Source organism: Mustela nivalis (genome assembly GCF_964662115.1).
Source record: "Mustela nivalis genome assembly, chromosome: 8".
In the NCBI taxonomy this organism is placed as follows: Eukaryota; Metazoa; Chordata; class Mammalia; order Carnivora; family Mustelidae; genus Mustela; species Mustela nivalis.
This window is the reverse complement of record NC_139027.1, coordinates 59,544,000-59,552,691: the sequence shown is the minus strand read 5'-3', so window position 1 is coordinate 59,552,691 and position 8,692 is coordinate 59,544,000. Positions and strand designations below refer to the sequence as shown.

At 42.1% G+C, this 8,692-nt stretch overlaps 1 long non-coding RNA gene across 1 annotated transcript; it reads right to left on the bottom strand.

The window, feature by feature from the left end:
- Positions 1-300: 300 nt before the first annotated feature.
- Positions 301-6,399, bottom strand: LOC309872489. The gene is made up of 4 exons (XR_014315901.1): positions 5,582-6,399; positions 4,587-4,753; positions 1,580-1,695; positions 301-648 (listed from the first exon to the last, which is right to left on the bottom strand). It is a non-coding gene; the product is annotated as an uncharacterized lncRNA (long non-coding RNA).
- Between the last annotated feature and the right edge of the window lie 2,293 nt (positions 6,400-8,692).

The window sequence follows — 8,692 nt, the reverse complement described above, 5'->3', positions numbered from 1 at the left end:
GATGTACAATTTATTTTCAAATTGTTCAGAAAAAAGGCAAAAAATGTTAGCAACCAGTGAATATAGATGAAATTCATTCTGTCATCTATTACAACTTTTTTTTTTTTTAAAGATTTTATTTATTTATTTGACAGACAGAGATCACAAGTAGGCAGAGAGGCAGGCAGAGAGAGAGAGGAGGAAGCAGGCTCCCTGCTGAGCAGAGAGCCTTACGCGGGGCTCGATCCCAGGACCCTGGGATCATGACCTGAGCCGAAGGCAGAGGCTTTAACCCACTGAGCCACCCAGGCGCCCCTATTACAACTTTTTGATTCAACTTTATGATTCAACTGTTTGACAATTTCCATAATACATTTGAAGAAAAAGGGAATAGAACATTACCCCTCAAAGTTTTCTTTCATTCCTTATGTACTTAGTTTTTTGGTTTTTGATATATTTGTTTGTTGTTGTTACTATTATTAAAGAAAAGTACTACTAGAGTAGCTACTGGAGTGTTCACAGAGGAGCTGCAGTAGCTAGTGTTCCATGGAAAAATCCGGTTACATTCTCAGGTCCATCTGGTTCAACTGTTAGGTGGTGTAAGGCAGGGAAGAAAACCTTTTCGATCTACTCGTCTAGATTCTTGGCTGGAGCCTCTGTTGTGAAAGACTGATGAACAAAAGAAAAACAAACCAAAGTTTATTAACATGTGTATCTTATATATATGGGAGAAACTCAGGGAAGAATTGTTCAAAGAGGTGGCTAGAACTTGAGCTTAAATACTGTCTTTAGCTAAAACAAAGGAAGTGTGGGGAGGCAATTTATGGGATGTGACCAGGAAGAGTACAGTAAGCAAGGATAAGGTTTATTAATATAGATTTAAGGCAGAGCCTTCTCTATTGGTAAGTCTCTGGTGATTTAAAGTCTTCCTTCTCTTTCTGGTGTACCCTTACAAATGGAGATTTCCTTTATAAATAAAAATTTCCCTTATAAAATGGTAACTTCTACCCTGCTCTCAGAGCTTCTTCTCCATCTGCTGTGTCTTAAAAACACAAGCTCAAAGTAAAACTTAAGACCAAAGAGACATATTTGGGGTGACATATTCTGGTCTATTACAGTGGTCCTTGCTCTGGGCCTCAGTCAGCTCCCCTATGTCAGTGACATAGCAGTCACTGTGCTCAAGCTTTATACAAGCATCCGTTCATTAAAAACAAGTCAACAAACAAGCAAATGATGCCTGTCTTCAGAGAGCTGATAATCTACCTAAGAGGTCTTTTATCAACACCCTGTAAACTAAAGAGGAAGAAAATCAGAATCATGATCAGAGAATCCAAAAAGAGCCATTAATCCTGTTGGAGAATTTGGGAGGCATTTATCGAAAAGGAAGCTTTTGATTTTCCCTTGAAGGATTTTCATTAGTGGCGGTGAGGGGAGCATTCTTGGATGAAGGGCCAGTATGAAAAAGGATCTAGATGGTTAAAATGCCAGTTAGTGTTGGAAAACCGTCTTGTCAGATACCTGTTGTGGAATCAGAGAATCTGGGATTTTTGTAATTATTAGTGAGATTGAACACTTTTTCCCATGTTCATGGTCTGCTCACCCATTTATATTTTCTATATTTCATCTAGATCCTAGAGCTTGTCCTCAGAGCTTGGTCCTAGAGCTTGATGTTTCTCTGTTTCTGTGAATCACAGGAAGGCTTCCCTTTTGTTGTCTCTAAAACAAAATGTTTGCTTAGTGTAAGTGCAGAATTTGCTTTGATTTTAGACCCCCCTACCTCGATGAATAGTTAGGTGTTTGGCCATCCTACCATTATTCGATTAAAGATAATTTGAAAAGAGAGAGGAATTCTTGAGTCACAAAGCCCAAGTCATGGTTTCTCACACTTTGTTCCAGATGGGATAGGAAGTTCTGAATCACAACAGTGTGTAAATGATGTTATGTAAAGCTGTTATTATTTTTTTTTAAGATTTTATTTATTTATTTGAGAGGCAGAGATCACAAGTAGGCAGAGAGGCAGAGAGGCAGAGAGAGAAGGAAGCAGGTTCCCTGCTGAGCAGAGAGCCCAATGCAGGACTCGATCCCAGGACCCTGGGATCATGACCTGAGCCAAAGGCAGAGGCTTAACCCACTGAGCCATCCAGGTGCCCCAAAGCTGTTATTTTTTTTTTTTAAGATTTTATTTATTTATTTATTAGAGAGAACAGGGGGAGGAGCAGAGGAGAGGGATAAGCAGACTTCGTGCTGAGTATGAGCCCCACAGAGGGCTTGAATCCCAAGACCCTGACATCATGACTTGAGCCGAAACCAAGAGTCAGATGCTCAAATGACTGAGCCACCCATGCACCCCTAAAGCTGTTATTTTTTAATTCAAAAGTTATGTTTGTTACTAAATACAGGTTTAATAGAATGCTGGCCGACTACTGACTATTAATTAAAAAGTAAAGGACACAGGTTTGAGAATCAGTCTGACTTGGGTTGGAAACTTGGCTCTCCATTAGCTGTGAGCCTGAGGGTAAGTGACTTAGCTTCTCTGAGGTTCAATTTTATCTGTAAAAATGTATCTGTAAAATGCATGTAACTAAAATATAATCAAGCCTTCCTGGGCAGCTCAGATCCGACCTCATCAAGTAACGTTACATTAAAAAAAGAAGAAAACCCATACACTGAGAGAGGATTACAAAAAAAATCTATTGTGTTTCTTTGAAATCAGAACATTTTTCCAAGTATACTTATACTTTCTCCTTCCCTCTCTCTCTCCCATCCTTCCTGCCTTCCTGCCTTTCTTAATTTCTTTCTTTCCTCCCTCCCGTCCTACCTTTTTGCTGGCACATAGAATAATGATGTACCCTGCCATGGATTATATCTTATAGGCAGTGGTCTTAGATTAGATGAAATATGGCAGAGTCTATATTGAGACTTTCTTGGAGCTATGAAGAAGTAAGTTATACTTTGTGTACCTGAACTTTGACAATCCTCTCCAATTCTGCCACTGTTTCCCCAAATTCCTCTCCTCTCCATAATGACCATGGCATGTGTCTCCTTCCTGCTGGCCCTTGCCAGCCTCCAGCTAGCCCTCCTATCCACCCTCGCTTTCTCTTCATTCTTCCCTTTCAGCCCAGCTCCCTCCAGCCCCACAGAGTCTCCAGCTCTCTATTTCAAATCAGCCCCTCTCTCCTGGCTCCACCATTACCTGTCCCCAACAGCACCGACCAAGAAAAATAAAGAATCCTCTGAGGAAACTACCTTCCTAGGAGTTGAAGAGCAGGGAGGCAGTTAGAAATACTTAACCTTTAACTTTCTTGTGTGGTTTTATAGATAAGAACAGTATCTACCTCATGGGGCTTTTGTGGGACTTAAAAGAGACAGGGAGTATGTATACTTGGCATGTCGCTGGTACATGCTAAAAATTCAACCAATATTAGCTATCATTATTTACTATTGTTCAAGAAATAAATGTACAATTAACATTATAAGAACATGGGAAAGAAAAAAAAGACTGAAGGGGAAAGAATCACCCACTATCTTAACACTGCATATTTTCCTAGTACCAATTATAAATATGCCATGATGAAATTTGATTTTTACGCTTTTCCAGTGACAGAGCATTCTTATGTATGAATTGCAGTCCATAAATGGAGATATAAGGATGAAAAGAAAACCATTGTGCATTTTTAATGCATTTTAACATGCGGCATTCTATGCTATTTTTAGACCACCACAAAGAGGAACTTACTGTCCTCTTCTTCCCGTATCTAGCATGAATTTCTTTTTCTCTAGTAGAAGGACATTTGGCAGAAACTTGTTGACATTCAGAGGAATGCTACTACCTACTATTCAAATGAAGTATTTGGAGAGGATTTTTAAAAAAACAAAACAAAAACTTTTGGGCACCTGGGTGGCTCAGTGGGTTAAAGCCTCTGCCTTCGGCTCAGGTCATGATCTCAGAGTCCTGAGATGGAGGCCCACATTGGACTCTGCTCAGCAAGGAGTCTGCTTCCCCCTCTCTCTCTGCCTGCCTCTCTGCCTACTCGTGATCTTTCTCTCTGTCAAATAAATAAATAAAATCTTAAAAAAAATTTTTAATTAAATTAAAAAAAAATTTTTTAAACTTTTAAAAATGAGGGTAATAATTTTAAATACACTTCCTATTTATATATATAAAATTTATATATTTTTATATATATTTAATATAAATTGATATATTTAATATAAATACATATATTTATATATATTTGTGGAAGCTAAAAGGAAAACTGCAGAGTTTAAGATGCAACCTGTGGCCTTGGTTGTCATTTTACATCACAGGATTAGGAATTGGGGAGATTGCCCCAAAGTCTGAGAAGCTACTGTAGACTAAATGTTGTCTCCATCCCCTCCCCCAACCACCACACCCACGGGCAATGTGATGGTCTTTGGAGGTGGGGGTCTTCAGGAGGTGTTTCGGATTAGATGAAGTCATGAGGGTGGGGCCCTTGGAGGGGATGAATGCCCTCAAAGAGACACTGGAGGGCTCTCTCCATCCCTGTGTGCACAAAAGAAGAGAGCTTGCAGGAAGAAGGCAGCCTCCTACAAGGCAAGAGAAGGAACCTCGGAATGAAACCTACCTTGCTGGCACCTTGATCTTGGGCTTCTTAGCCTCCAGAGCTGGGAAATAAATTTCTGTGGTTTAGACCGTTCAGTCATTGGTAATCTGTTACAGCCGCCCAAGGAGACTAATACAGTCTGGTATCCTCCCATATTGAAGGTCAACAGGAAGCTTTCTGAGGCCAGTCTCTCCACACAAAGGGAAGTTTCCCAAAAGCAATAGGAAAGTTGAGACAGTATAAGAAGTAGGGCGCACATATGTAATCTTGCAAAACCAAATCTAAGGCTTGGTGAAACTCAAAACGAGGAAGTTTTATTTTTAGAAATTGCAACATGCAACCTAACTGCGGGACTTCTTGGCTGGCTAATGTACGGAGATCATGAAACAATACCCAGCGAGGGAGTGTTTTGCTGTCTTGACAGGTGCTGCTGTCTCAGGAGTGAAAAATCTCATAGTTGCTGAGAGCATCTCCTGAGGCCCCCACCATTTTGTGATACAGTGAAGTGCCCTTGGACTATGTGGCTGGGGGAGGACACAAATGATCTGTGCCCAAAAGATTTGCTCTGCCTTTAGGAAAACTATGTTCTTCCTTAAAGGGCAATTTTGAATCCAGCTCTTTTTTTGGGGGCTCTGAGAGAGAGAGAGAGAGAGAGAGAGCATACAAATATGGCAAATTTAGGAACAATTTCCCTGAGAGCCACATAACAGAAAGGAATTCCCTCTTCCCTTCTCCATTTCACTATATATTTGTATTATTCTCTCCTGTGTATGGTGGGAGAAGAAAATTTTACTTTTTAAAACAAGAACCAACTGCTGCCACCTTCCCATTGTAGAGAAATGTCTTATTTTGTCCAGAGGGACCACTTGGCTGGCCTCTATGTTAAAGGTGAACACTCAGTCAGATCCGGGTTGGAAGCTCAGGACTACACTTGCCCCAGAAAGAGCCCCTGAGGGGTTGGGAAGAGAAGGGAGGAGGAGGGAGAGGTTTAGAGAAAGGAGCTGGGAGGGACTTACCATCCAGATAGCACAGCATGAGGCCCCAGAACGAAGAGCTAGTTGGCAAGAAGGCCTCTGGGCTCTACTCAGATATGACCATGGCAGCTGTGCAGTGTTGTGACGTAATCACCTCCAAACCTTTATGAGGATCTGCTGCACACAGCTGCTTAGGCAGGTGATGGGAAAGCAAGAGGGCCCTGAGTTCCCGGGCTGGGACCAAAAGAAGGAAACAGCCATGGTGCATGACACAGGCATTCAATGGGAACAGGAAATTAGAATGAAGTGGCCACGGGAAGGAAAACCCTGGGAAGGCACAGCTTGAGACACTTGGATGGAAAGGTTCAAGGATAGGGTGACCCCCTGAAGCTGAGAACTTCCCAGCCTGCCCCCGAGACCTGTGTAGTAAAGGTGCAGTAGACTGTTGGGTGTTGGAAGAGTCAGAGTCGTGTCCGAACAGGGGGGGAGAAGGGGTACAGTTGACGGAGGACACAGCCATGACCAGCATCTTCAGTCTGGCTCGACATCAGGGGGAAAGAAGTCCCAAATCGCAAAGCAGGGTCCAGACATGAGTGGTAGATTTTGATGTTCTCACAGTCTGGATTTGGGGGTGCCAGAGGTCCTGGAGTTGGCAGCTTGCCAGATGTCCCTATCTTTGCAGGTGGCGTAGGGCTAGGAAGGAAATGTGGGAGGGCCACCAAGGCCTTCTGCAGCGGCCACTTGGCAATTCGGCGAAGTAGGAGTCAAGTAGGTAACACCTTAACTAGGCTAGGATCAGAAGCCAGACTGTTTTTCTTTCTTTTTTTTTTTTAATTTTAAAGAATTTTATTTATTTATTTGACAGAGAGAGATCACAAGTAGGCAGAGAGGCAGGCAGAGAGAGAGGAAGGGAAGCAGGCCCCTGCTGAGCAGAGAGCCTGATGCGGGACTCGATCCCAGGACCCTGAGATCATGACCTGAGCCGAAGGCAGTGGCTCAACCCACTGAGCCACCCAGGCATCCCCAGACTGTTTTTCTGCTTCATAAATTCCTTCTGTTATTCCCTTCCTTTCATATTTAACAAAGTCATTTTGAAAGCCCATGACAGCAGGTCGAAGAATGTCCAAGTATAATTTTCCAAAAGGTAAAGACAGTTCTCATACAAACATATTATGACCCCTTGTCAGAGATTTATTTAGGCTGCTAATGGGGAAACCAGCATGATGACAAAGCAAGTTCCAAGGAGAATGGACAGAAGTGTATCTGGTCAGTGACGAGAATGCCGCGGTAAGACGGCTGAGTTAGAGACAGGACAAGCTAATGACCTCACAGGGCAACCAAACTGTCTATCTTTTCTACTAGACAGAAGTCATTTGCATCTCTACGAGGGAAAAGGTCATTTGCAAAACATGCCAGTCTTTTACCCATTCGATGTAACTTTACAGAGCTCAGCCTAATCAGGTCAAACAGTTACCTCCCTCAGAGAATCAGATGACTTGTAGGCCGGTTGTTACACAGACTCACAGTCATGTGGCTTTGAAGGAGTATCCGGTCATCTTTTTGCTGAATTTCTGATTTTTGGATAATTTTTCTTAACAGAGGGAAGTGAGGGACTAGACTGTTGTTCTTACTTCTGTCAGAGAGCTAAAGTGTCAGAGTCCCCGAGCAAGCACAGTGGGGTTGATCAGACCTGAGGAGAGAAGCCCAGAGCTGGTGGCCACTCCAGGAAAATGAGGGAATGCCTGCTCAGTCCTTCTCTCCCAGGGATTGTTTTAGTCCTAAGACTGCACGTTTCTGTTGTTGATCTTAGAAAGATATTGCTGGTCTCTTAAATCTACCAAGACCCTCACTGTCCCCACTGGAGGACCCTTGATCTAGCAGTAGGTGCAAAACATGGAGAATCCAAGCACTGCCCTATCCACTAAGGGGTGGGAGAGTTAAATGCTAAAGCCTCTTTGAGGACAATTTAGCAATATCTACCAACATTTGTTTTATTGTGATAAAACATACGTAACCTAAAATTTACAGTTTTAACCATTTTCGTGTGTATAGTTTAGTGGTATTAAGTTTGTTCACACTATTGTGTAACCATCACTGCCATTCATCTCCAGAACTTTTCATTTTCCCCAGCTAAAACTTTACCAGTAACTCTCCATTCCTCATCCCTGTAGATACTGGCAACTCCCATTCTACTCTCTGTCTCTACAAATTTGACTACTCTAGGTACCTCATATAAGTGGAATTATATAATATTTGTCCTTTTGGGTCTGGCTTATTTCTCTTAGCACAGTGTCCTCAAGATCTGTCCCTGTTGTAGCATATGATGGAATTTTATCCTTTTTAATACTGAACAATATTCTGTTTTATGTGTGTGCCATATTTTGTTTACCATTCATCCATTGATGTCTATCAGCATTTTGAAAGAACAAACTCTTTTGACCCAGAAAATCTCTTGCAGAGACTTTGTCCTGTGCATATACTTGCATATGTAATGCCGCTGGATATGAGTGTTAGTGGAGGACCCTTTCGGTTGCTATCCAATAGACATTTCACCCTTTCTTCTTGCTGATAGGACCTTGAGTTGGTTCATGTATCAGGAAACACCATGTTCAGAAAGGACATGTCCTTTTCTAGCCCTGGGGAACCAGTCTTGACTGGAATAAGCCAGTAATGATAGTTCTTTTCCCCTTTGGCAAGGACTGGTTTATGGCTGGCACATTCTAGTCAATGATACATGAGGGGAAATCCACAGCATGGCTTCTGGGAAGAGCTTTCCTTCTGGAGAAAAGGAGATGTGTAAGGAGATATTTACTTCTCTTTGGACAGAGTTGGATGATGGTAGAATGTCTGGAGCTATGGCAGTCACCTTACTTCCAAATCCAGGGCAATCAATCAATCAGTCAATATGTACATACATACATACATACCTCATCACTCTGCAGATGGCAAGAGAAAAGGGAAGACATCTGGTCCCTTAATGACATTTTGTGTCTCTGAATTAATCTACCCTGAGACCACCTAGCTCTAGATCTCTTGTTACGTAAGATAATCAGTCCTGTAGCGTACACAACCTTTAGTTGGGTATTCTGTTACTTTCACTCTAAAACATTCCAATTAAAACAGTGTTTATTGCATTTGTAATAGCACACACCC